The sequence below is a fragment of the Podarcis muralis genome, chromosome 5 (assembly GCF_964188315.1).
Source record: "Podarcis muralis chromosome 5, rPodMur119.hap1.1, whole genome shotgun sequence".
In the NCBI taxonomy this organism is placed as follows: Eukaryota; Metazoa; Chordata; class Lepidosauria; order Squamata; family Lacertidae; genus Podarcis; species Podarcis muralis.
In genome coordinates this window covers 52,669,881-52,697,225 of record NC_135659.1, presented here as the reverse complement: position 1 = coordinate 52,697,225, position 27,345 = coordinate 52,669,881, and the positions used below count along the sequence as shown (strand labels likewise).

The window sequence follows — 27,345 nt, the reverse complement described above, 5'->3', positions numbered from 1 at the left end:
AACCACAGAGCCTAGGACTTGCCGATCAGAAGGTCGGTGGTTCGAATCCCCGCGGCGGGGTGAGCTCCCATTGCTCGGTCCCTGCTCCTGCCAACCTAGCAGTTTGAAAGCACATCAAAGTGCAAGTAGATAAATAGGTACTGCTACGGTGGGAAGGTAAATGGTGTTTCCGTGCGCTGCTCTGGTTCGCCAAAAGCGGCTTAGTCATGCTGGCCACATGACCCGGAAACTGTACGCCAGCTCCCTCGGCCAATAAAGCAAGATGAGCGCCGCAACCCGAGTCGGTCATGACTGGACCTAATGGTCAGGGGTCCTTTACCTTTATATGTTATTTTATCATATTCTCTTTCAGAGCAGGACTATATGTGAAAACAGTTTGTTTTGCATTAACAGATAATGTTCCAATGCTGCATTGTTTGATGTACACCACATATAAAGTTATTTTTATTGGGGAATGGAGGCTTGAGAATCCATTCAGGCAAGGCAAGTCCTATACAGTATGCACTTTTAACAGAAAGGTTGTGTTCGTGCCAGTGCTACTCCACTGCAGTGCCTAATACCTGTATGTAGATTTAAAAATATAGTGTCCCTAGTGGTGCTTCCTGTGCAGCATTGCTTTGTACCTTGTGAAGTGCAATACATATGCAATTCCTTTCATCACAGGTCACTGTTCTTATTTAGGGCTAGGCTATGCAAAAGCTGTGTACAGTAGAAGATGTGCCCCTCTAAGGGTTTGTTCAATCATTTCCTTAACTCATTATTTAAGCTTAGTCTCTCTGAAGCTTGGATTACATTTCTAATTAATTTGGGGTGGGGAAAAGGTGATGGATTGACAGTTCTAGGGTTTCTCATTCATTCACTTGCCCATAAATGGAGAGTTCACAGACAGTGAAAGGGGGGTAATTATTCATTTCAGGCCTGCTTCTCTAAAGATAACTGGGATGGAATTTCTACTCTAGTGGCAGGAATGTTTCATACAGTGTGTGCTGATTAATAATTAGAGGTCTCTGACTATGGCTTAGCAATTAACTGATTCTTTATTGAGAACAAGTATTTACGAGCTATTCTGCTTCAGCTTGATCTATCCACACAGTGCACACATAAGCTCTCGGCTGGTGTGTCCTCCAAACTTTCCCTCCCTGCAACGTATCATTTTCTTCCCAAGTTCTGTGAAGGTTGCTGTAACTCTCCTTTTAACAGAGTAGCAGTGTGCATATGTGTAGCTCAGTTCTTATATTACCTATTTGCTGGGCAAGACTGGCCCTACAAAGTTAGGGCAGAGTGAGGTGGCCACTTCAAGCAGCTGATTTGGGGTGTCATGAAAAGGCAGAAAAACAATGTTTAATTTATTGTTGTTGCATTTGCACAGTCAGAGAAGTTGAGAGATTTTTGTGGGATTTTGTGTCTTAGATGTCAAAATAACTCGGCTGACCTTAGACACTATGACCCTTGACTTGAGGGAGGAAGTGCTATTTCCTGCAAAATGTGTTGGGACCATCTTGCTGCTACGGTCAGAAAGTATGTGCAGATAGAACATGGCATCTATTACTAGACCATAATATACAGTTCAGCTGCATAGTGTTGTTGTTGTTGTTGTTGTTGTTGTTGTTGTTGTTGTTGTTGTTGTTGTTGTTGTTATAGTTTTATTTTTACCACCCTTCATCCATAGATCTCAGGGCAGTGTACAACATAAAATTACAATATAGAAAACAAAAAATACATAATAAAAATAAGGGGGGGGCAACAGATAATCCTCTCCCCCCTTCCACTTCTTGATTGGGTAACCAAAAAACTTGCTTTTGCATTATACATTACTTTTTATGTACTCTCTTCTTCTATATTATATGGATGACCCACTGGAGGTCTCTCACAAGAAGAACATTTAGACTACAATTCCCACCTACCCCCACCCCTAGTTTGAATCATCCTCAATAACCCTGCAAAGTAGGCTGGTTCTCCTACACAAAAATTCTACACTACACTTTTCTGAATATCAGTTTTGTGCTCAGGTGCTGCTTGGCAGCTGGTGGGCAACTGTGAGAATGGTATGCTGAACTAAATGAGCCTTTGATGTGATCCAGCAGGAGTTTTCTTACTTTACTTCTAAAATGAGGATTCAAGTCGTCAACAAAATTATTCCATGTGTCTTGTACTGTATTGCGGAGCTGAGTGTTATGGGAACTATTTAACCGAGAACTATTTACAGATCTGCTGAACTGCAGCCTATTTCTCCAGTACGGCATACACAGCCTTGTGTGTCCTTCAAATACTGCCTTCTGGCAAGTCATGCTCCACTCTCCAAGTTCCAATGCAGGTTGGTACAAGTCAGACAAGCTCCCCTAACTCTTTTGCTGAAGTCATATTTCAAACCAAATCTAATTCTAGCTGCCATTGCCTCAGGAGGTTCATGGAGACCAAACTCTTGTCAGGAAGTAGTAAACTGCCCTGCTAGTAATTGTAGAATCATACAGTTGGAAGCCACCCCTGGGGTTATTTTCTCCAACTTCTTGTAGGATTCCCTATAGCTGAGCTACCTTCAAAAGATGTTGAGTCAGGGGGGTTGTTGTTGCTTTTAAAGTTTTCCAACAACAAAAGCTCTACAACAGTCTTACTCAGTGCCTGCTAATACCCAACTACTCTCTCTGTGAGGAAGATTTCCAATGTTTAGCTTAAATTTACATTTCTACAAATAAACCCACTGCCTCTTGGTGTATATCATAATTATAGCAGTCATTTCATTATTTAAAGCAGGCATAGGCAAACTCGGCCCTCCAGATGTTTTGGGACTACAACTCCCACCATCCCTAGCTAACAGGACCAGTGGTCAGGGATGATGAGAGTTGTAGTCCCAACACATCGGGAGGGCCGAGTTTGCCTATGCCTGATTTAAAGGCTAGTGACATATTCCATCTTTAATAATTTTTTAAAATATTCATTCCAGTATGGGACGCAAAGTAGGCTTAGGTTTTCCAGCTGAGGCATGACTAGCAAATACTACAACTCCCTATATTTTGGGTACAATTGTTTGCTACACCACTAGCAGCTACTGCAGCAGAAAGCTATACCTTCTATGCCTGTGGCTATGACATACTGCAACCACATGCTTATTACAACTTGGTCCCAGATCCTTTTCATTTGCTACTGTCTGTATCCCTTCAATTTGCGTTTCAGCATTTGGTTATGTTTAACATTATCATTTTTAACACATTCTTGTGTTTTCAGTTCAAGTTTACAATTTATCGTGATTATTCTCATTGTAATCCTATCCTTCAAACTGTATGCACTTCATCCAGTTTTGTCTTGTCAGCATTTTTTTTATAAATATGTACCATAATCCTTTATGCAAATAATTCATCAAAGAGGAATGAAACTCATGCATCAAAGTCCCATTTTACAACCTTAATCATAATCCAGATTGTTCTTCTAGAGACAAGTCTAGGAAGAAATATCCACAGATGAATTATTGCTGCTGGTTAATATAGCCTGGATTCTAATGTTTAGGGTTTATTCTGCAAACCTATCACTTTTCTAGGATCTAATGATCAAACACTAACAACAGAAAGCCTTTTAATGATACCCAGGAGAAGCAAGGAGATTTCCCAAAGTCTCTTCTACAGTAGGAGGTGGGAAAGTTGCAGGAAAACATTGAAAAGGTGCTGAAATGCCAAACACAGCCATATGGTCCTCAAGATGTACTGCAAAGGGAAGCCACAGATGGAAACATTTCCTTGCATCAGCATGAATGAATTCAAACATTGGATCAGAAACTTGTGACACAGTCCAGAAAACTGCATCAACCACCCTAAAAGCTGGTGAAAGACTTTAACTATTACAAAAAACACATTCACTAGAAAAAATGGTTTGAAAGAAGACTAGATACCATTGCACATATAATATTTGTCTTATGTATAGTATTTAGCATTCAGTCTCATGCCAAGTGCCTAAATACAGTTAATAATAGAATGCTTAGTGATTTAGGCTATAATCCTATTAAAATAAATGGTTAACAATCTATTGATTTCAATGGGTCTACTCAGAGTATGGCTTAGTGGAGGACAGCCCATTGTCTTTATGACTTACAACAATGCAGTTACTAAGGGAGGTAATCAGTATTAATATATTGTACATGAGGACGCAGGCTGACAGATACGAGTTTGTCCCAGTTTACAACTTAGGTGAGTTTTGAACTGTGGCTTTATGTAGAAGAAAACATGTGAATAAAATGGGCTTATAATTGCAGCCATAAAAAGTTTTAAAATATATGCATATAAACAACATGTTTTTGCGCAAATAATCTAATATTTGTGAAAACACATTTCACATCTATCCCACTATGCCAAATAGTTAATTGCTATTTAACATTAAGCTGTTAGGAATGGTCATTAATAGATCTGAGGTGAGGTGTTATCAGTACACTGATGGTGCCCAGATGTTTCTCCAAAACATCTGAATCAGGAGAGGCTTAACAAGCCCTAGACTGGAGTATGGACTTGGTGGTAGGCTGAACCAAACAGTCTGAATCCTGGCAAGATACAAGTGTTGTAGGTGAGTGGTTTCTGAGTCTGGATAATTGGTCCATTGCATGCATCATACTCACCCTGCAGGAGCAGATTTATAATCTGGAGGTGCTCCTGGATCTGTTTCAACCCCTAGAGGCACAGGTGACCTCACTGGCTAGGAGCACATTTTACTCACTTTGGCTGGTAAGGCAGCTATGGCTGTTTGTGGACCAGGATAGCCTGATCGCTGTCATCCATGTGCTAGGATGAAATACTGCAATGTGCTCTGTTGGGTTGCCCCTAAGCTTGACTCAAAAGCTGCAGCTGGTACAAAATGTGGCAGCTTGACTGCTCACTGGGGCAGAATATCACAATCATATTACACTACTGCTAAAAGAACTGCACTGGCTGCCAAATAGCTAGTGGGCTAAGTTTAAGGTGCTGGTAACTATACAGCTTGGGACCAATATACCTAAAATATCATCTCAATTCCTATATATGCAACTTATCACGCCGCTTCTGCAGACGCTTCCTCATCAGGAGGTCTGTTCCATAGGATGTTGACATTATGCTTTTAGTGTGGCAGTACCTAACCTTTGGAACTGCATCCTGTTACATATCAGACAGGTACTGTCTCTAGTATCTTTTCAGCACCTATTGAAAACCTTAGTTTTCCAACACATATTTTAAGCGGATGTTTTCATCTCAGTCTATTTGCATTGGATTAGAAATTGTTTTTAAATTTGATTTTGATTTTATTTTATTTGTGATGTTTTCATTGTTAAATTGATTCAAGATGTTTTATGGGAAGCGATTCACAACTGAAATGAAATAAATAAATAGTATGTAGTTTCCTAAGAGATAACCACATCGGCCTGTTGCAGTGAAAACAACAGGGAGTCTAGTGGCGCATTTAAGATGAATAAATTTATTATAGTATAAAGCTTTCCTAGAGTAGAGTCTGCTTTACTGTATGAAACTGAGTCTAGTCCATGAAAGCATATGGCATAATATGTAAGTTCCCCACTCCTGGTCTTGGGGTTTCTGCCCAACTCAGTATTTTTTTGTTTCAGATATATTAAAACAATTGCCATATGTTCAGCTCTATACATCACAGATGACCCTATAGTTCCAAATATATAACAAAGTATTCAGAAAGTAATCTTTTGAGAAGCCACAGTTTTATAGGTTAAAAAGAACAAGAGTTTCTGGTGTATGAAAAGCATCTCACTTTCTCATGCATAAATATATATTGATGGGGCTCCAAGTCCACTCTGGAAAAGTTTCCTGGGGTGGGTGGGAAGAAGTCTCTTTTACTTTGTAGGCCTCTTCGTAAACTTCTGACTTGTACATAGTTCATTTCTTAAGACTGTACAAGTCAAGGGATTGCTGAGGTGGAGGCATCTTTACACAGTGAGAATGCTGAGGGAGGTGATGTATCACAAGGGCGACATCATGAACACACCTTGATTTTTGACAGCCATGATTGAACTGCTCAGAGTGCTGCTGTGGTTACTGTTCTCTCTTGCTAACCTGCCACTGTTGCCCTGCTTCTGTTAATACAGGCTGTTGGAATATTTCCCCCCCTCTGTATTCTAGATTATTAGCTGCCAGGTATTTTCTCTTTTTTACACCTTAAAACTACAATTCTCACCTTACTAATCAGGCTTACTCATGTGCACCATGTGTCTTATACACAAACACTGTGAAATCACAGATTCAAATAGCAATGTCACTTCTGCTGTGGTGTCAGCCTGCAAGACGAAAAACTCAACCATGCGCTCTCTCTCTCTCTCTCTCTCTTTCTCTCTCTCTCTCCTGGTCCGCTGTTAATCACTTCTTCTTCATGAAGATTTCTTTTGACAAATGTAGCAAAAGATGGGAAACAAAACCAAGCAATCTCATCTCCATACATAAGAAACATTGCTGAAAACAATAACTTGGATGGGAAACTTGAAATGTAGGGAGAAAGAAGGCACTTTTTCATATGTGGTGGTCTTGTAATAAGGTTAAAGCTTACTGGGGATTTGATATATAATGAATTGAAAAACATGTATAAGATAACATTCGTTTAAAAAAACCCAGAAGCTTTCCTCTTGGGAATTATGGGATTAGAACTATCTGAACAATATAGAAATTTATTTATGTATACAGCTGCAAGAATGTTATTTGCCCAAAAGTGGAAGGCTGAAGAGATCCCGATGAAAGAAGAATGGAAGCAGAAACTAATGGAGTATGTAGAAATGGCAAAACGTACTGGAAGAATAAGAAATCAAGACAACAAACTTTTTAGAAAGGAATGGAAATGGTTTATTGAGCATTTACAAACTAACTGTAAACAGATCAAGACATTGGCAGGATTATTGTAAAAACCTGCTCTGTGTGTGTGTGTGTGTCTGTGTGTGTGTGTGTGTGTGTGAAAAGATGAATAAAAGAATAAGTTAAGGCAATTTGGAGTATGCAGGAAAGGACAAAAATAAATGTAAGGAGCTGCAGAAAGAAAGTCGAAGTTGAAAATGTTAAAATTATGGTTAAATAATTGTTGTAATGTATATAAATGAAAACTATTTTTTTTAAAAAATAAGAATGATAACTACCTGAAAGGCATAATGACACACAGGGTGCATGAAAATCACCAGCACTTGTGAAGTGGCAAAGAGAATGCTTCATTTGCACAAGTAAAAAGAACACAGGAGAAAGTAAAACTGCAAATGGCATCAATAAGTAAGGGAATGTCTGTAAAATTCTAGGGACAGATAGGAAAGCTATGCACTCTGAAACTGGTACATACATTGACATGATTTCTGTAATACTCAAGCAATGAAGTTCAATCTAATCAAAGAGGAGTTCAGAATATGTGGACATCAGTCTCATTGGACCCTGCTGTCATCTATCTTCCATATGAAATGCCCAGAGTTGTTCCCAGAGTGCAGTATGTGAATATTTCCTCATTAAGAATTTGGATGAACTCACTGCCTCATTTATTATAAATGTGTAACCTACTCATCAGAGAGCAATAGCTTTTGGTTACTGCTGACCTGAGACAGGGCCAAACCAACAGCTCCCACACTATTCCCTCTTCCTCAAAGCCATCTACTTCTATTATTCAATTTTCAAATGGTTAAGCTATTAATATTTAGGAACTGAATGTGCACAAAAACCCTTTTGCTGTTCGTTTATTTGGATTAAAATTGTGGTAGCTCCATGCTATGGATCTATGACAGAGTAAATAGGGTATACATGATAAAGAGTGCTACTTTCCAAAAGCCAAATTAAAGTAGGCACTGGCATTAATTAACATAAAAGCATTTCCTTTCCCCTTCTTATCTCATACAGAGCACCAACAGAATTGCTTTAAAAATCTGACCATAGTCAGGGAGCTGATATGCTGAGCCAGCCTGCTGTTAGCCCATTAGTATTAAAACATTGTTTTCTTGTGCTCCAATTTGTCTGTCATATCTGCCTGTTGCCTTTTATTTATATGGTAAGATCTTTAGCAGAGACTGATAGTTGCATTCAGAGGACATTGGCCATGACTACAAACTCAGTTATTACCATTATAAATTTAATTGATTGAGTTTCTTTCCATGCAGCAAGCACCAGGATTTTCAAGCACTACCTGTCTGTCCACGGGCTTCCACAGAGGATGAGACTTCAGGGAGATGTGAGCTTCCGTTTCTCATATTATAAATTGATTGAAGGCTCTGAATGGAGGGGCTGCTTTCCAGATCAGTTTCCCTATAGGACTTGATCAGGGCAGAAGACAAGCATCTCAGTCCCAGGAAAATATAGCCTAATGTGTTGTTGATGCAGATGCATTTGTGGATGTGGATGTCAATGCTCATCTGAGCTTTACTGAATTCACATGGGTAGGCAAGTTTTGTTGGCCACCAGAAGCAGTCACATCAGGGTAATGGGTGCGAGAGTGTTGGCACAGCTACTTATGGGCCTTCTCACCTACTAAGGATGCTGGGGCTAAATGAAGCACTCCCCATTACATGCAGCTTATTTACTTCTCTGGAGTCACAGGTTTCTGTGGCTTTGCTCCTTTTTCTCATTGGCCCGATTACATCGCTACCTATCCCAAGTGAAGCTGCTTGTGACATCTTTGTTTTACCTTAGTTCAGCTTCTTTAACGAGTTTCTCATCCTGCTTGTCCCAAACTAAAGAGGGCAATTTCATTAGAATACTTACCTCTTTTAATCTTATTAATTATGTGTGTGACATTAAGATGTAATGCTTCCATCACCATTAAAACACCACATTCTCAGCTTTTTCCCCTCTACACTTCTAACGAGTAGACAGTACCCAGATGGCACAATCTCATTTTCCATTTGCTGCTGTGACCAACTACCTTTGCAAATGTAGGGACTATACTCATTAATGGAGAATAGGAATACCAACAGCTGTTAGCTAAGGGCCACTTCACACACTATTATTTTTCTACATGAAGATACCGGTAATCTCTGCATAGGAAAATATATATTTTACAAGGGAGGATCACTGTATGGTCCTGCTACTCTGGTGGCTACTACTTCAGGGCTACTGCCAATGTAACCTAGTAACCATCCTGTGCATACCTAGCAACGATGTCAGAGGCACAATAGCAGCAGAAATATGTGCCAATATAAAAACACCAAAAGACATCCACACAGCACTCTTGGTAGTTTGCTGTATCTCGTGAATCATAAGGTTGCTTGCTGCCACTGGCCCATATTGGCAATGTAGGGAAGGCACCAATCAGTGGAGAGCGACGGGCAAGGATACCATCGAACCTGGCATTCACACACCCCACACACAATTCACAACAGGGCAGACATACACCACAGTGCCTTTTCCAGCAGAGGCCACCATGGTGCAACGAGCTGGCAAATATGACACTTATCGTCCCAAACACCAGAGCTGTGGAAAGGGGTTTGAATCTCCTGGCAGCACAAACACACACAGCCTGCAAACAGGCCAGACAGGATTGCCATTCTAATCACAACTGTATAGCCCAGTGGGTAAGAATCTTGCATGTAGAAAGCACTGGTTTTCTAGGATAATTATTTGATTGTCACTGTGGATATAATGCTCCATGACAGTTTAAATTCTCTTGAAACACTCTACACAATACAGATCTATTGGTGTCCCTGTATGGGGGGTGGGGACAAGCTTTTTGCAAGGAAGAGACAAGAAAGAACAGAAACAATAGGAAGCTCAGAGGAATAAAATAAACACTAGGATCTACATGGGAGTCAAGTGGTAAATAGTACTGCAGAAGGAATAGGATATATGGATTAACGTCCTGCAACAGCAGTGGTGAGGAACCTGTGGCTCTCCAGATGTTGCTGGAATCCAAGTCCTATCTGCCCTAGCCAATGTGCAATGGATTATGGGTAGAGTTCTCTCGCATTTTCTGGAGTGTCACACATTCTCAACCCTGGTTTACCTGCATGGGGTGCCTTGTTCTTGCTGTCCCAGTTGCAGCTGTGCACTAGGGTTCCTGGCAGGTTTTTGCATTTGGATTCCGGAGATGTACAGGTTCTGAAAAGGAGAAGACAGAGGTTAGTACAGTGGTACCTCGAGTTCCAAACGCCTCAGGTTACAAACTCCACTAACCTGGAAGAGTTACCTCAAGTTGAGAACTTTGCCCCAGGATGAGAACGGAAATCGTGTGCCAGTGGCCCAACAGCAGCAAGAGGCCCCATTAGCGAAAGCATGCCTCTAGTTAAGAACAGTTTCAGGTTAAGAATGGACCTCTGGAACGAAATAAGTTCGTAACTAGAGGTACCACTGTAATATGTTCTTTTCACTTTGCTGTAAATCTTGACTCACTGTTGTTAGTGCAAGTGCCCTTTCACCAGAGTACCTGTCACCTCTTTTTAAGGCATAGCATTATGCCATCACAAAAAGGTGCATCAGGTAGCCTGAGGGCAGGAACACACCCTGGGTGAGCATAGGATTCCACTCTTTTGCTTCATCCACTTTTCCTCCTTTCGTAAGCATTGCTCTGTGGGCATAAGGCTGCACTAGTCTCTTGTCGGTACAAGAGTATTGCTACACTAGTGTTGTCCCCCCGTCCCATGAGCAAGTCATTGTCCTCTGCTGGTATAAAGTGCTGCAAAGGGTGTTGCTGAGTGCAGTGGCGTAGCGTGGGTTGTCAGCACCCGGGGCAAGGCAAGTAATTTGCACCCCTAACCCGTGGATTTGCGCCCCCTAACCCTAACCCCCAGATGTTGCGCCCGGTGCGGCCGGCCCCCCCTGCACCCCCCACGCTACGCCACTGGCTGAGTGTTGTGTTTGTGTGCACCACAAATACATTGATCATGCTCTTGCATGCAACAGTATTCCCACTACTGCACTTCTGGCCTGAAAAACAGTTAAATAGTACTTCAATGCATTCCAATATACTTCTGTGTTTAGTGAGAGAGAGGGAGAGAGTATTTCCATATGGGAACACAGGGACCTGACTTCTAATGCTCAGTACCATCTATGCTACAGTGCTCTCTCCATCTAGCTCAGTATTGTCTACACTGACTGGCAGCAGCTCTCCAGCTTTTCAGACAGGGAATCCTTCCCAGCCCTTCCTCACAGGAAAGTAACAGTATGAGAAGCTGCTTTTAGATGATAAGGCCTTGTGCCCTGATGCTCATGTTGTAGCTAAAACAAAGATTGCTGAAAAGTGTTGTCCGAACAAAGGGTAATGGAAATCTCACTTCACAAATAGTGTTGGGATATTTCGGATGTGATGGCTAAAGTGTCACAATAACCGCTGCTTGTGAACGAATTAAATTAGTTTATTTGTGGATAAAGGTGATCCAGTTGATACAGTATACTTGGGTTTTCAAAGTACTTTTGCAAGATCTCTTACTGAAGGCTTCAAAAATATAAAATGTGACAGAGAAGGACCAGCAGTTGGTTAAAAACTATAAAACACAGAGTAGGTATAATTGGTATAAAAAATAAGCATATGTTCCTCAAAGCCACTTTTCACAGCATGTAGGCTCCTGTTCAACCAGTGTCTGCCATGGTTGACATATAGACTGCATACACACTATACCTTTAAAGTCCATCTTTAAAGCATACCCTTCAAGAATTCTGGGCACTAGAGTTCATTCCTTAGAAATTGAAAGTTCCCAGCAACCCAGTACCCAGAATTCTCTGCAGGAAAAACATGCTTTGAATGTGTTTTGAAGCCACATTTTTCTAACATGCCCCTGCCTGAAATCTCGGACAGTTTCTGCTAGTTAGTGTAGACAAACCTCCCCCAACCTGGTGCCTTCCAAATGTTTTGGACTACAATTCATATCAGACCCAGCCAAGACAGGAGTACCAGCTTGGGCTGATTTGAGTTACAGTCCAAAACATCTGGAGGGACCAGGTTAGGAAAGGCTGGTGTGGACAACAGGGAACTAGATGGACCAGTTTGATATAAAGTACTTTACTACATTCCTATATCTGTTTACACACACCCCTTCACACTTTACATGCTTACCACTGGCAAACATTATGGATCATCAGTGTAACCTAGCTGCCCTGTAAATGCTTTAAGTTATAGTGAAAATTAGACATTTTTGAAATTCAAGATTTAGAAATACGAGGTTGAATTAATACTTGGTTGTGTGGCCAGGCTGATTGTCTATACCTGACATTGTGAAGGAGATATTCCTGCTGTCAAACACTACCTGCTGAAAGTCACTTTCCCAGCATTGGCACAGGAGCCACCAGTACTACCCCAATAACTGAGCCCAGCAACAACATGGACCCCACATGGACCCCAAAACATGATTTTTTGGGAATGGTGCTGTGACCTTGTACAGTATATGTTTCATGTTAAGATGGTTATTCAGTGACTAGTGCATCCAACATTCTTTCCTCCTTGTTCCCCACTATTCACTTCACCATAGAACACACAGTCCTTGACATCCAGACACAGCCACTTCCCTTCCAAGCCACCTAAGTCTTGTTATCTGGAGTCTTTGGTTTCTGGGAGGGGGCTAAAAAACATTGATAAGGACCTGGTTCTTTGCTGCCACTGATACTGGAAGATGAGTTACTCATTTTGTGTATCTAGGGCTTCAAAGGGCTAGCTCCCACCCTACTTGAAACTATCTGCAGACTATGCTAATAAAAAGAAAATCACAATTACATTGCGGAAATTGATGGTGCATGCAAAACATTGACTACTTGGTGCTGTTCAGGTCATCCCTTAGAAGAACTGGAAAACACATGTCACAAAGGCATTATTTAAATGTTGGGTATGGAACAAATTCTACAGAAGGGGAGTCAAGAAGGATTGGGGAAATGGCTGTAAAATCAGTGTAGGAGCATGTGCTTCGCATGCAAATGGTCTAAAGTTCAATCCCCAGTAGGGCTGGGAAAGTCCCCTGCCCTTAACCATGGAGAGCCACTGACAGTCAGTGAGCTAGATTGATCAACAGTCTGACTTGGTACAATGCAGCTTCCTGTGTTCCTATGTAAGAAACAGAGGTCTCCAGTCTTTAATAATAAAGACTGCTGAGGAAAGACAAATATAATTAATATGTAAAGAGAATGCAAAGAAAAACAGTAATTTACTTCCCTCCCCCAACATGTAAATCAAACCCGACAAACAATAAAATGTTTATAAATAAACAGATGTTTAAAAATAGCCATTAAAATCAACAGACACATAACCAAACATTTCTGAACAACACAAACATTCCAGATGTAATTTATGATGAAAGGGTTGAGTTTTGCAATGGGGCTGATATAAGACCATTTGTTCTATTCACATACCACTTCTCTACCATCACAGAACTCAAGGTAGTGTAAATATGATTCCTATGGTGTACCACAAATGCACTGGTTAGATTCCAACCTACTTAGCAAGGTTGCCCCATGATGACCCTCAGGGCTTGATTTAGGTAAACTAGGAAAGAGATAAATTAAGGTTCCTAAACTGCTAGCATATTGCAAAGCTAAGCAGGGTGATGTATAGTTTCAAATTGAATGGGGGAGGTTCTGTGTGCTGAGATTCCTGCATTCCAGAGGGTTGAACTAGATGACCTGTGGATTCCCTTCCAACACAATGATTGTATGATTCTATGAAATAATCATGGTAGAGATCACAGAGGTTTAATGAGCGAATGGAACATTACCACACAATCCAATACACATCTACCGGTAATTTGAGGAAAGTTCTGCTGAGTTCAGTGATACTTATTCCCAACATGTTTAGGACTGCAGCCTCAGAGTGCAATACTATACTGCAGATCCAGTGGCTAGGGGAGCTTTAGGATGTGGCAGAAACTGCACTAACTAGGGTTGCCATACTTCAGAAAGTAAAAACCAGGACACCCCAAAGTTGTTGAGCTTTTTTTTTTACACCGCCTTTCAGAAATCCCCCCTGGATGTCAATTCCACCTTTGAAATCACAGTAATGTCCAGGATGTGTGACAACTCTAACCAAAATGGCATATCTCTGGATATACCTCTCCCACTGGAGATATGCCCATTTAATGTTGTGAAAATACTAGCACTTCACCAGTGGAGGGACAAAATGGACATAGGAACATGAATGGATAATGAAAGGGAGAAGCAGACATATGCTGAATCCTTTGCATCCCACAATTCCTGATTCCACTCGCACCCCAGCCCTCTAATAACTTCAGAGGAGGTTTTGTAATAAAACAGAACCTCAAAAGAGAGCACAACCCGCCATGCTGCCAACCTGGGAAATAAACCTAAGAACAGAGCATCTCACACAGGTATGGGGGAAATCCAAAGCAGAAATGCTGCAGGTGTCTGTCCCACTTCCCTTGCCATATGTGTCAACAATGTCTTGGCCAAACTCCATTGCTGAAGCAATACTTCCTCCCCTCAGCATCAATGTATCCCATAGAACAGGGATTCCCAAACTGACCATCAATGGTTCACAAGCTCAGTTCAGGTGATCCACAGTATGCACATGCATTGTATTAAGTATTCATATTGATTTTAAATTGTATTTTAATTGCCTCTCTTGTTACTTATATTGTATTTTATTGTATTACAGTATGTAACGTAATAAAATATGATATGTAAGAAATAAAAGATGCAATAAAATACAATTAAAAATCATACAGCATCTAGCACAGCACATTACAATTGCTACAGCAGGCAGAAAAAACAATTCAGTGGTCTGCCGAGACATTCAGCAATGTTCCAAGTGGTCCATGGGGGAAAACGTTTGGCAAGCACTGTTACAGAGGGGGACACAAGTACTGATGCTGTGCTGAGATGAAACTCCCTGCTGGCCCTAAAGCTCCACAGGCAGGATGACAGAGTTCACACCACAAGCTTCATTAACTACAAACCTGCTGAAGCAGTGCTCAGTATAGTTCAGGCTGGCCTCCATCTTTTCTCTGTCCTCACTGCCAATGAGAGGATCGAGGGGAGAGGGTATGGTGGAGAGAACATAGTACAGGGTCATGTTGATGGTGTTGCTTGAGAGAGTGTGAGCTTCATTAACTACAAACCCTGGTTTGACGTATCAATTGCTCAGTTTGAGGGGTCCTACATAACATGGAGTTTGCCTACAAAACTCTACAAAATGACTACAAAACCCTACAGAAGGTTTTGTGGGAATCCTAAATTTTGGTGTTTGTAGTTAATGAAGCTCACACCATAAATGTAGTAGGCATGGAGGGCTGCTCACCACCCATCCCAGGCACCCCATTCCCATTGAAGCCAAGGCTGGCCAAACACTCTACACTATTTGCTTTTCCTGGGGCTTGCCCCTTTGGCTTCACTTCTGTTATCTTTCTTGCTCTCTCATCCGCACTTGTAAAAGGATCCATTCATTGATAAGTGTGCCATTTCCCAGTTGGGACTCTGATTGGTGCATTGGGTATGTGTGTGTGTGTGTTGTCTGGGTTGCTTCCTACAGCTTTCCCATTGCTTGTTTGTGTTCCCTGCATGTAATCTAAGCACATGCCTTTACCCCTGTTGGGACTTGAATTGATGAACAGCCTAGGACCTGGGTATTTGTGCCTTTACTGGGTGTGCCACATTTGAAAGTAATGTTTATGGTGCTTATGGTAGTACACTGTGAAAAGATGTACCCTGTTGCATGTATTGGCTGCATGTATCTCTGCTGTCCTGCTGGGCAGGAGCATTTTGCTGTGTTCACCCAGCAATTAGTGGGAATTAGTAATGACGCTGCTATTGATGTTTGGGGGCGTAGCTGGCATAGTTGCACTGTTGAAGGGAAATTCCCCACTAGGGTAGAAATCATATATCAAACAGATGGAAAGCTCTTTAACTTGAGTAGACTGAAAGCAAAGAGTAAGGTTACCATAACTTCTGTCATAGAGCTTCAGCATGCTGATGACAACATAGTGTGTGCACACTCAAGAGGATGACCTCCAAACCATCCTAAATAGCTTCACAGAAGCTTACCAAAAGCTTGGCCTATTGCTCAACATCCAAAAAACCAAAGTGTTGCATCAACAAGCACAAAACAACCCCTCTGCAGTGCCACAAATCCAATTTAATGGTGTAACATTAGAAAATGTTGATCACTTCTCCTACCTGGGCAGCTATCTTTCCACAATGGCCGACACTGATGCTGAAATTCAGCACTGCCTGAGCTCTGCGAATGCAGCTTTCTCTCAATTGAAATGCAGAGTATTTGAGGACCAAGACAATGGCAGGGAAACTAAATTGCTTGTTTAATACCAAAATGCTATTGTACTACCAACCATATTGTATGCTTGTGAAACATGGGCCACTTATAAACGCCATCTCCAACTCCTTGAAAGATTCCATCAACAGTGTCTCTGAAAATTTTTACATATCACTTGGGAAGACAAGTGATATATAATGCCATTGTACTGGAAGAAGCAAAGATCACCAGTGTCAAATCAATGATTCTTCAACATCAACTTTGTTGGACTGGTCATGTTACGCGGATGCCCGATTATCGTCTTTGAAAGCAACAACTCTATTCCGAACTTTAAAATGGAAAGTGTAATGCTGGTGGGTCAACAAAAGAGGTTTAAAGACTCTCTCAAGGCAAATCTATAAAAAAGTAGTATAAACACTGACAATTGGGAAACACTGGCCTGTGAGCACTCCAGTTGGAGAACATCCTTTACCAAAGGTGTCATGGGCTTTGAAGACGCTCAAACTCAGGACGAAAGGGAGAAACGTATTAAGAGGAAGGCACGTTTGGCTTGGCAAACCCTCACCTTGATCAACTCCTGCCTGGAAACCTATGTCCCCACTGTGGAATCCAGAACTGGCCTCTACAGTCCCTTACAGACTCACTGTTAAGACTATGTTCATGGAAGACAATCTTACTCAGCTCCGAGTGATTGCCAAAGAAGAACCTTACAGACTCACTGTTAAGACTATGTTCATGGAAGACAATCTTACTCAGCTCCGAGTGATTGCCAAAGAAGAACTGTTCGATGATTTTTTTACTGGGTGTATATAGGATACCAGCTAAATCACACTGAGATTGTGGCAGCATAAGTGGACCCATAGGATTGGTTGGTCCATGTTTTATTTTGCTTTCAAGCTGGGGAAACTCAGCCAGACGGGCGGGGTATAAATAATAAATTATTATAATTATAATTATTATAAGCTGCTGCTGCTCAAATTCTGCTTCTTCTTACTTGTCTCCATCCCTCTCTTTTTTCTTGTCGTCTCCAGCTCTTTCATTTCAAAGGCAGTTTAAGATGTGGCTCTCCAAGTGTATGCCTGCCAATATCTTTTGGCCTCAAGGCTAGACATGCCCCAACAAGCATGGAAGTGTATAACACAAGTTGAGAGGCTTAGATTTATTTATTTTTTTAAAAAAAGACTGGTTAAAAATGCACAACAGTGCAATTTTCATTAATGATGGATGTTTTAATTATTTATTTGCACAGCCCAATATGGTGGCGGTGGGGAGGGGGGGGGCGGAGAAGAGAATAGACAGTACACTGAGAAGCTAGTACGATATGGTAAAGAACATTTTCAGGGAAACTTTCCCCTTCCCCAGGAACCTTGGCGAAGAGGGTTGCCGACTTACCTACTTCCTTACCTGTCTCTGCTGGAGAGGGTTGTGCAGGCGGGGCTGGAGAGTTCAGGCAACGACCAGTGGGGAAGCAGCTCCGCCTCCAGCCGGTCTCGCGAATAAGGAGGTGGAGTTGCTTAGTCCAAGCTCAAGAAAAAGGTGGTGTCGGGTGTGTCTGAGTCCGGCCTCTTTCAGATTTGCTAACCTTTAGCCCTGGGGCCCCAGAGCAGTTCACACCTATTCTGACTAAGATGACATGACTCAATATAGGAGGCGGGTGGGGAGAGGGAGGCGGAGATCATTTGACGACGACAGCACTTTTGCAAATGTACAGGAGAGTTTGCCTCGCTCAACAATCCCGGGGCAGTTGTGCGCGATACCTGACCCTCACGGTGTAAACAACCCCCTCCCAATCTCTTCGGGTGAGGGGCGGGAGGACATCAGGGTCCGCACGAAATAAAATAGGCGGAAAGCGCGGGAGCTGAGCAGAGGGTTGCAACAGGAAGAATTATCTGAAAGACGGGTGAGGTGGTGGTGGGGGATACACAGCTGAAACCGGGATCTTCTGGAGGCGGGAAGTAGCTGCTGCGGAGCTTTAATGGTGTCGATTCTGTGGAAGATTCTGTGGCAGAGGGTGAAGCGGCTTTCGAGAGAGGAAGCCGACAAATGGTGAAGGAGAGAGAGACGGCGCGAAGTGTCTCCTGGAGTGTGCGTGCATAATCTCTACACCGGGGGAGCCGGATTCTATTCCAAGCAGGTTTCCTCGGAAGTCAACCCCGCGGGTCTTCCTCGCAAGAAAAGCACAGGATAGTCGGGCGAGCGAGGAATTCTAGGGGCACGACCCCATGAGTGGTGAGTTTCTGTGAGGAACCTGGAGAATTTTGACGCGGGTGGGAGGGGGGCGCATAGTGAAGAAGAGTGTCGGGGCACATCAACTCTCTTTGCACATTAACTCGGCGTTAGCTGGAGAAAGGCTGCGTGCAAAATGTGTTTGCGTGTGAATGGGAGGTGGGGGGGGGAGAGGAGGAGGTCGAGGTGAACCGAGTGGTCGTAGTCGGTTGCGCGAGGAGAGCTGCGAGGAACGCGGAGTGACGGTGAGGCGGCGGCGGGGTGGGGGCGCGCGAAGAGAAAGAGGCGCAGCAGCCCAATAGGGGGGTAGGTGGGGGGTGTCAGGGGCGCGCGAGAGGAGGAGGAGGGGTCGGCGGGCGGGCGGGCGCGAGGCACTCCTGGGCTCTGCGGGCGGGCTGGTTGGTTGGTTGGTTAGCTGGCTCTGGGCACGCGCGGCGCGGGCCTGCTGTGGCGGGTTGGCTGTGCTGGCGGCTCTTCAGGCGGGCGCGCGCGGACTGGGCGGGAGCTCGTGCGAGGGAAGGAAGCGGAGGGGCTCCGGGAGCTGCCGGTGTGTGTGTGTGAGCGCGCGCGCGCGCGTGTGTTCACGGAGAAAGAAAGAGAGAGAGGGAGACGGTGGCGAAGCCCGGCGCCAGCGGCTAGTTGGCGGGTCGGAGCGAGGCAGCATGCGGGTGGCGGCGCCCCGGGCGCGTGTGGTGAGTAGTTTCTTCGGCGTCTCACGGTCTTGCCGGTCACCCGCCGCCTGTTGAGTAGCGCGGGGGAAGACTTGCCTTTGCTGAAATAAAAATACCTTACCGCTCCCCCCGTTGCCCACCGAGCCCTAAAGCTTCCTTCGAGGTGAGTTGCTCTGAATGCGCCGCCGCTTTCGGCGGGATCAACCTCGATCCTTGGGGCAGAAGCGCCTTCTTTCCCCTTGTTGCCCTGGGATTCTTCCTCCGCTCCCACAGCGGCAACTTGCCCTCCTCGGGGAGAAGAAACCTTTTGGACCCGATCCACTCTCGGTTAATGGAGTTGTGCGTGCAAGAGGGGGGAGGGGTTGTTGCCCGGTCCGCCCGTCTCTTACCTGCCGACGCCATTCTCACTTGACTCCTTTTCTTTTTTAAACATACAAAAAATCCGGATTTCAGCTGAGGGTTCTTTCTCCTCCCCACCCCCCACCACCTGCACGGATTCTTGGCTGTTTTTTCCGCGCTGGCCTCCATGTGTGTGCGTGTGTGTGTTTAGTTCATATTATTTATTACACGGAGACTTGCATTGTACCTGTTTTGGAACTGTTGCATGATACGGCATGTGTATGTTCTCCTCTCCGCCCTTCCTCGATTTGCATACTTTGTTCATGGCAGGCACAAAATGCAGAACTTTTTGTTTTAATCAAATGGTGGTGTTGGTTGTAGACACTAATTTAAAATAAAGAAATTCAAAGACCTTTCTTCCTGATCGTGTGCTGAAAGAGTTGTTTTTTAGATTAAAAAGAAACCTTAATATGTGAAAAGAATAAGAATGAAAGCATCAAATGTCCAAATACTCTTGCAGCCTGGAAACATGAGGTTTGTTTTCCATGTTAATGAACGTGGCCTGGTGACCTTTCCCACTGGAAGACGTAATATACTGTGGTAGCGCCTGTAAGAAAATCAGTCTCGGTGTATATTTCCCCCCAATGGCGTTTTGAAAAGGTGAAGAATAGACATGATCAGTCTGCCTGACTTCACCTGCGGTGCCTAGAACCTAAGACTTGCACGGTCAGGAATGTTGCCTTGCCTCGCCTGCTTCTCCACCCTGAAAGAAATGTTTAGAAATACAATCTTTTGGATTTGTCCCAGGTCTACCATACAGTCTGGAAAAGCAAAGCAGTGACACCACTCCAGTAAGAGCCTCGAAACCAGATGCTTTCAGAATGCCTGCTTCATCCTTTCAAATGGCAACCAAGAGTGTCGGGTTTTTTATTTCTCCGCTTTGTTCTTTTTGACTGCAGATTGATGGAAAGAAATGAGAGAGAAACAATGAGTTTCCTAGCTTTGGTCAGACTGGTTTGTGGTTTTTTTGTTTTTTTTTAACTCAGACAGCTTTAGAAAGGTGCCTTTTTGCTTCAAAGTCTATGCTTTGTGCTCTGAGCTAAACATGGGGTAATTAGAAAACTACCTGAATCACATTTTTTCTCTGACAGTTGCTTATTAGCATTTATCATTTTGTTTGCTTCAAAGGAAGAAGTGGATAAAAATTATGGAGTGTTTTCTGTGTACTTAACATTAGCTTTTTTCTGTGATGCTGGTTTCTTTTTCTTGGAATAACATTTGCGGGGGGAAATGAGGCAATTAATTTTTTTTAAAAATAAAATATAAATATGCAGCATGTTAAATAGTAGTTGGCAGGGAGTGTTAAAAGCTGAGCAAAGTTCCTCTACATGTCAGTGGCTTAGGTGCTGTTGTATTTCTCAGAGCCTTAGTATAGAATGAAGACAGTGGTAGGTTTCCCTTCAGAGTTAGGTGAGAGAATATACCCTGCTACTATAAATTCCTTTTTTATTTCTCTTTTGCCACATTCAATCTCTGAGGTCTTCTAATATGCTTGTGCTCAAAATGTAAACTTTTGCCCCCTGTTGGACTGGCAGGAGTACTTTAGAAGAGAAGAAAAGGGCCCTTTTAAAATGCAAATGGTGTAGGCACTTTGTCAGCCAGCTCCCACTCAACCTGTTGGTTTCTTTTTAACTGAAGCAGTGACTGGCAGACTGTATGAAATCCCAAGACTGCTTCTGAATATCAGGAATGAGAGTAACATTTTCAGTTTTACACTTGCCAGTTGTTAAACACCTCATGCTGTTGGCTTTACATGGCTGTGCACAATCCTGAACTATGAATAAATTTGAGTTCAGTATTGTGCAGAGTAATGTAGCTGTGTGAAATATATTAACAGAATGAAGGGAAATGAATGCATGAAACCCTTGGTTATTTCCTTTATCAATTGTTTCAGTTAAGCTGTTTCAGCTCTTGAAAGTGCAAACTAAGTATTCACCATAAAGATTAAAACCATAAAAATTTCCACTCTTAAGAAACATGCATGCATGTAGATAACTTGTATGCACAAAGGGTGATGGTCCAAAGAGTACTTAGGATCATACTTACCGTATTTAGCTATCTGTCATACATGTTATCAACTGTAGTTGTGCTGTCAAAATGGCCACTTGTCAAGTAGATAACTGAATTATACAGAGTGATTTGTTGAAGACATAGCTATGGGTTGAGAAATTAGCTATCTTAATGTTTCCAGTGTTTTGCAATCTTTGAATATTGTTAATTCATCCTTGTAGTTAGGAGGTGAACAATCCCAATTCACAGCCTCCATAATGTAGCCCCAAGTTAACTGGTTACATTATGGAGGCTTTGCCCATGTCTGTGTTTGTCTTCTCAAAATTGTAGGAGGCTCCTGATTTTCTTTGGGCAGTTTTTGCTCACCACAAGTGAACAGGAAAGTGTTGAATTACAAGCATAAATTAACTTTGCCATGAAAATAATGAACAAATAGAGCACAATCCACCAGGAATGCTGTCTTATTCAAAGGAGTAAGAATGCAGGAACATAGATGATCTTGAGTTCAACTTCAGTTAATTTATGTGAGACTTGTGCAGGGATAGTGCCTGGTTGATAGTCTTATATTTGCTTCTGTTAATGACCATATATGCTCATCTTTAAAAAGAAAATGCTACATGACAGCTTTAGATTGCCAATGCTGTAGGCTGCTTCTCCTTGTCGCTAGAGGCCCTGGGGTGACAATATCTTCATTTAAAAAACTACTTGATGTGCATAGCACTCATTATCTTGATGCTTGATTCACAGTGGCCAGTTTTATGTTGCTGTCAGTGTACTTTAATCCTTGGTTTATTACTTTGCCATGATGCCATTGTTTTAGCTGTGGTTCTGAGATAGTACTTACATTCAAGAGTGTGATCAGCAAACTTAACTTTATCAATAAGAAATCAATGTAGCCTGTCATCACAACAGCCAACCTTGTGAACTAAGCCAGTTATAAATCAGTGTTAGTTTATTTGTGTTTCCAGTAGGTTGCTTTTAACTCACTAACTTTGAGGGTGACCTGCTTTGGCATTCCTCCCATTTCTGGAGAAGGCATTCATAGCAAAGAGTTAAACAGCTTATGGACAAAGAGCTAATGCATCCCTTAGCGCAGAAGATTTTTATAATTCAGCTTGGTTATAAATATCGCCATATGCCTTTGTTTGCTTTTTTATGTACTGCTTACCCATGATAGTGTGTTGGCTTTTGGCAGAAACAGTATAAGAAGTCATAGCCAGCCTTCCTCTGTTCTGCTGAAAGTGTCAGAATATTTAGCAAATAAAGTATGAACAATTCTGTATTGATGCCTTTTGGTTCACATGGGCTATAAGTAATGTTTGGATTGTTTTCATTCTGGTTTATTGTGGTGGTGCTCATAAGAAAGTCTCACCAGCATCTGTGTCTTTTGCCAGCAGCAGTTGTTGGAGAATGCGTCTCTGAGGAAGGAAAAATATAAGTGTAACAGAAGAAAACTGAGTTTTTGTGGGCTTTGAGAAGAATTGCTTAAAGAAGATGAGTTTCAGCTGAGATTTTGACCTTCTGTAAATCTACTTGTAATATAGGTTCATACATTTTCTTTGGAGTCTATATACTTAAATCTGCAAATGACATTGTTGGAGCCTGCTAATAGCTTACTGCCAAAGAAGCACAGTTTTTAGAATGTTGGCCCATTATACATCTCAATTTCAGTATTTCTTTTGCCAGCAAATGTTTCTAAAAGATGCAGAGCAACTTCTGTAAGGAACATATTGTTGCTGATCGTATTGACCTTCATCAGGCCCTAAATCTGGGGCCTTTCTTTTCCCTGCCCCTGCAGTTATGTTACTGTAGACTTTAACTGATATCAACCTAATCAGGAGTTTCCCCCAAAAGAAATGGATTCCTTGGATGTTACTTAAAGATACTTGAATAAGACGAGAGCTTACGTAAACTGTTTCAGCAGAGTGTGATTAACATGTTTGTGGCAGCATAGTGTGTAATTGACACTTTCATATACCGTGGCTTGCGTGGTTATGAAAAGGTTGAGATGTGTATTTTATATGGTAATAGGATTGTAAACTTACAAACCCATCAAGTATTTGTTGGATCAGCTAAATACCACTAGACAGCAGTTTTCTGGACTTGTTAGTATATTATGAAGGGCAAACCTTTCTGCATTCCAATTTTACAATGGTTTCTAAAGTGCTTTTCAGAAGAGGCTAAGAGTTAAACTACTTAGTTCCCATTATGGAACACAAATATTATAATAATGGTAAAATGCTATATCTAAGATGTTAGGGGGAAATGCTGATGTGTAATGCTAATCCAGCACGGAAATATTAAGTGTCCCTTGTACAATGCAGGATAAGAGGATCACATAGTTTTTGAATCATAGAATTGTAGAGTTGGAAGGGACCCTGGGGGTCATCTAGTTGAACCCCCTGCAATGCAGGAATCTCAGCTAAAGTATCCATGACTGATGGAATAATTTGACAGTTATACTTGAAGTGGTATGCATCTAAAGAGTGCACTGCATGATTTGTGCAATAAAATGGTGTAATGCTTAATTTTTTTTATAGCTACCCAGAAATGGAGGTCTGAAGGCATAAATTCAGTAGTGTGGGGGCTTTTGCTGCAATCCTGATAATTCACTTTTTATTTTTTCTAGCTCTTTGTCTTATAGATAAGATGGGAGGATATTTTAAAATGCTCAGAAGAGATACGTCATATTGGACAACTACTGCTTGTTAAGAACCTGGTTTATTTCTGCTTGCTGCTTTACTGTTAGTTAAATATTAATTTAACTTGGATTTGTTCAGTGGATACCACAGTGGTTATCTCTACCTTGCCTTGAAAAACCTTGGGGCAGACTGCTTTAAACAATTCACATTTCTTAATCACGTTTTCAAAAATGTTGTCTTTTAATTACTGTTTATGCTCTGCTTTCTTAGTCAGCAGTTTTCACTTCTACTAAAACATTTCTTTCATCATTATTAAAAATATTGGCCAAGAAGTCATGGTTATTGCTACCTAGAATATTGTTCAGACTTTTTGCATGTGCAAAGCAGTCTCAAGTTACATTATCTGAATCAATGACTATGTGCCAACAGGGGAATGGGGAAATAATTGCAGTTTACAGAAAAGTGATGGCTGTTGCATTGAATTTCAGTTGTAGGTTTGCAGGTTTATTAATGTGTCTTAAAAGTGGGAGTTGCAGTAAAATGTGGAATGCTCCTATTCAGTGTCCTATTCAGCCATGCCTTCTGCTACTATATCCCATTCCCTCTCACCCTTTGTTTTTCTATCCAACCCTCAAAGCCAACACTTCATGGCCACTCAGTCTTGTGGCTTCATGGCATGCTCAGCCCCCTTGGGCTGTTTTGTGGAGCAGTTACTCCTTTAGTTTTTCCTCATGAATTTTCTTTTACTTCTTCACACCTTGTTGTTTCCCCAAGTCTACTCATACCTCCTGCCTGTATGTCTGTGATCCCGTTCTAGCTGTATAAGACTAGCTACTTGGATACGTTTGGCATTACAGTCATACCTCGGGTTGAAGTAGCTTCGGGATGAGTATTTTCGAGTTGCGCTCCGCAGCGACCTGGAAGTAACGGAGCGCGTTACTTCCGGGTTTCACTACTCGCTCATGCGCATATGCTCAAAATGATGTCGCGAGCATGCACGGAAGTGGCGAATCGCGACCCGTGTGGACGCGGGTTGCGTTCGCTTCAGGATGCAAATGGGGCTCCGGAACGGATCCCGTTCTCATCCAGAGGTACCACTGTACGTAGTATGTAAAAGAGGGACTTGCGACAGAATGTTGCAGTGTGGCATGCTCCTGTTCAGACTGCTCTATTCCATTTCCCCTCCTGCTTGGCTTTCTATATCCACTCCCAACTATTAGTGAGCATTCTGTGACCACTTGGCATCCTCAGCCTTTATTGAGTTGCTTTTAGTTAAGTTTGTTTTTGAATTCCTGCAACCTCTGAGATTTTGCAAAGCTGCCTTATATGCTCTTATGCATGGATGGTTCCATTTTGGTTACATTAGCATTGATATTCACAGATTAAATATCAGAAATAGAGGGGTGAGGTGATGATGATTTGTTAACACTTTCATTAACTTGACTTGACTTGATCAAGTTGGGCCCAGGAAAGACCTTTCAGCACAGTAGGATGGGTTGAAATGGCATGTATTTGTGCATGTATGTTGAAATGGCACAACATGTATGTTCATTGCCTATTGATACCATTGAGAGCCCAGATGACATTTTATTAGGCATTCATTTTTTCTGCCCTTTCTCCAAGGAGCATAGAGCAGTATACATGGCTCTTCTGATTTTAACTCCTCAGTATGATCCTGTGAGATCGGTTAGGTAGAGAGATTATGATTGGCCTAGTGAATTCCGTGGTTGAGTAAGAGTTTGAATCCAAATATACTTAGTGAAAGTTGAAACCTGTACAGCAAACAGATTTTGAAAATGAAATATATCTGTATTAGGCAGGAATTTACCTAGGTCTCCTGTATGGCCAGTGTGAATTTTCTGTTATTGGACCATCTTTTCTTTTGATTAACATGTCGGTGTAGTAGATATATTTCTGGTTGGAATTGTTTTATTTCCTTGGAGTATTTTTTTCTCTTTGCTCTTTACTTTCACTTATTATGCATTTTGTTTTTATTTTGCATTTTTATGCTGTGAACCGCAAAACTGGGAGGAGCAACAGATGTGGCTTGCCTTTAGACAGTATGCTACATTCCAGCAAGATGTTTCTATGTACTTTTCTTTATCCAGGCAGGGAAGAGGCATTATTTCAGTTCAAGGACACTTCCAGGCAAGCAAAAGCACGCAAGGAGGGCTTGGAGCAGGACTTGGGAGGTATGGGGTCTGCGAAGAAGGAGCGAGATCTGTGGATAATGCTGAGGGTTGAATAGAGAGACCTGGAGTGTTGCATTTGGCCCCTGTACCTGAGATTCCCCACCTCTGCCCTAAAGCAAAGTGCTTTCACATACATGATAAATTATTATTATTATTATTATTATTATTTTAAAAAAGTAAATTTCAGAGCCAAAGAGGTTGGGCATAGGAGAGGGAGGAAGTTCAGGAAAAAAGATAGCTGTAGTTAATGCTTGTCAAATAAAAATTGGAGTATTGGTTTCAGCATAACCTTGTAGGAGATTGGTGGTGAGTGGTTATTCTGTGGTGACTTACGTGTCCTGACCTGTTACATGAATTTTTTTTTAAAGTCTCTTTGTTTAGTGTAGGCATTTACAGAGTTCATATGCATGATCAAATAACTTGTGGTGTTCAGTTACACAGGTGTTATTTGGTCATAATTACAACTGCTCAGCTGGAATCAACTATTTCTGCATCAGTGCACCCACATCTTCATTCAGAGGTCCATAAATTTTGTGTTGGCTCACTAGCCAGTCATTCTCAAGTGGAATGAAACGATACCTCTCTCCTACCCCAAGGAAGGGATCTTGCTTCACTGCATGTGCTGCTTCAAAGAACACAGAAAGAGAGAGCACTTGTTTGTTCAAGATTTGGGTCCATTTTATTTTCTCTTGGTGGCAATCCTCTGGTTTTTCACTTGAAACAGACTGGTTGTTGTTGGAGCCTTAGGCGAGCCTTTCAGCTGCAGCCAAACTCTGTGGTAGTATCTGTACTGCCTGCAGCTGCACCATGAGGTGTCCACGGCAGCAGCATCTCAAGATGGCCTTTAGCACCTGCCTCTTAAGGAAGTCTTCACTCTCACTTTTGTCTCTAGCCATATGACAGGAAAGAAGGAACAACAACAGAAACTCCTGTCAACACTAGCAGTGTACCTACAGTGGTGCCTCGCAAGATGAAATTAATCCGTTCTGCGAGTCTCTTCGTCTTGTGGTTTTTTCGTCTTGCGAAGCACGGCTATTAGCGGCTATTAACGGCTTAGCGGCTTTAAGAAAAAGGAAA

At 42.1% G+C, this 27,345-nt stretch overlaps 1 protein-coding gene and 1 long non-coding RNA gene across 15 annotated transcripts in view; one reads left to right on the top strand and one right to left on the bottom strand.

Moving 5' to 3' along the window:
* Window positions 1–6,893: 6,893 nt before the first annotated feature.
* On the bottom strand, window positions 6,894–17,653 carry LOC114599137 (uncharacterized). 2 transcript variants are annotated; one of them, XR_013392944.1, is made up of 3 exons: window positions 17,533–17,653; window positions 9,931–10,025; window positions 6,894–8,245 (listed from the first exon to the last, which is right to left on the bottom strand). It is a non-coding gene; the product is annotated as an uncharacterized LOC114599137 (long non-coding RNA). The 2 variants fall into 2 exon arrangements; XR_003707258.2 differs by having other exon boundaries at window positions 17,521–17,635.
* Window positions 17,654–18,164: 511 nt separating this feature from the next.
* The window catches only part of PTPRF (protein tyrosine phosphatase receptor type F), a 467,761-nt gene continuing 458,580 nt past the window's right edge, over window positions 18,165–27,345 (top strand). For 4 of the 13 annotated variants that reach the window (XM_077928826.1, XM_077928825.1, XM_077928821.1 and 1 more), the window contains exon 1: window positions 18,822–19,046. The gene's annotated coding sequence lies outside the window, so the exon portion shown is untranslated. Of the gene's footprint in view, window positions 18,358–18,819; window positions 19,047–27,345 lie in introns of those variants that run through there. The other 9 variants (XM_077928822.1, XM_077928823.1, XM_077928828.1 and 6 more) reach the window with 6 other exon arrangements.